The sequence below is a fragment of the Agelaius tricolor genome, unplaced genomic scaffold (assembly GCF_023055355.1).
Source record: "Agelaius tricolor isolate 1412-34295 unplaced genomic scaffold, bAgeTri1.0.p SCAF_1, whole genome shotgun sequence".
Classification (NCBI taxonomy): domain Eukaryota; kingdom Metazoa; phylum Chordata; class Aves; order Passeriformes; family Icteridae; genus Agelaius; species Agelaius tricolor.
This window is the reverse complement of record NW_027269261.1, coordinates 31,346,056-31,347,318: the sequence shown is the minus strand read 5'-3', so window position 1 is coordinate 31,347,318 and position 1,263 is coordinate 31,346,056.

Sequence of the window (1,263 nt, the reverse complement as noted above, 5' to 3'; positions counted from 1 at the left end):
TGTTGGTGTTTATGCATATTGCAGAGAAGGATAATACTTCCCCTGGTAGCAGAGTGGTAATCTTCGGTTTGGTTTCTGATTGTGTCCTCTTTTCACTAGAACACAAAGAATGTAAGTGGTGTATTACAAATTATTTTCACTCTTACTGGTAGATGCACAGTGTGAAAATGTCCACAGAGAGAGGTTAAGTATTAATAGTGTCCACTGACAAAAGCAGACCTGTGTATCTGCAGTGTGCTCTCCTTTGCTCTAAGGTCTGGATCCTTTCTTCTACTTGGTTGTCTGCTTGGTTCTACTTGGATGTGCCCTTGGAGATGTTATGCCCTGAACTGTTACCTGTCTTGGGATGGCATCAAGTGCTTCCAGATGTCAGGCTACAACTGAGCTAGTCACAGATGATGCAGGGCAGGTTCAAGACCTGCTGTTTCCCTTGGAAGACAGCTGTCAGGTAGTGTGATAATCAGACACTTTCAGAGCAATACAATGTCAGCATCAGTGGAAGAGTTGGGAAGGGGTGCCGGTAAAAGAGGATCACCACAGAGGGGTGTTTACCTCATACAGATCTGTGGAGTCCAAGACCAATCTGACAATCTTGTGCAAGAAAAATATACCACATGTGTGGTGAGCCTGCCGCAAGCAGAGCGGGAGCTTCAGACAAAGTTTAGTTATTAAAGAAGCCCTCCCATTGAGTCACAAGGTGCAGACAGGGCCCCCTTGCTTTCTTCTCAGAGAGGAGCCTGGATGCAGCTGGGTCCAATCTTAGCCCCAGACTGTCAGTGGTTCATGTGTAAAGGATTATATAGGTGTAAATAAACCTTTATACAACTTGGTCCTGGAGGATTTAAGGATGGCAAACCAGATATATAAATATGTATGACTTATTATGATAATGATTGGACAAAAAGATCTTAATCAGAATTATTTACTAAACAGTATAGGAGGTAGAACAGCTCTTACAGTGCACTATGATGCAATATTGAAGCAATTGTCTTAAAGCAATTGTATTAAAGCTAGGAAAAAACCCAGTTAAGTAGAGATAATGTTATTCACCCATGACTGTGGCCTAATTTCTTCTGCTCAGTCATGAGGAGTAACCTTGAGCAGCATCCCCAGTCAAGGGAGAAATCTTCACACATACACTTCAAGAAAGGGTATATTAGAGTATATTTGGGACTGGGCTTTTATAGTATGAAGTTATTGACTGTCAATCATAGGTCTCCAGGCTAGCTGTGTCAGCTCAGCAACTTTGGATAAATTATCCGT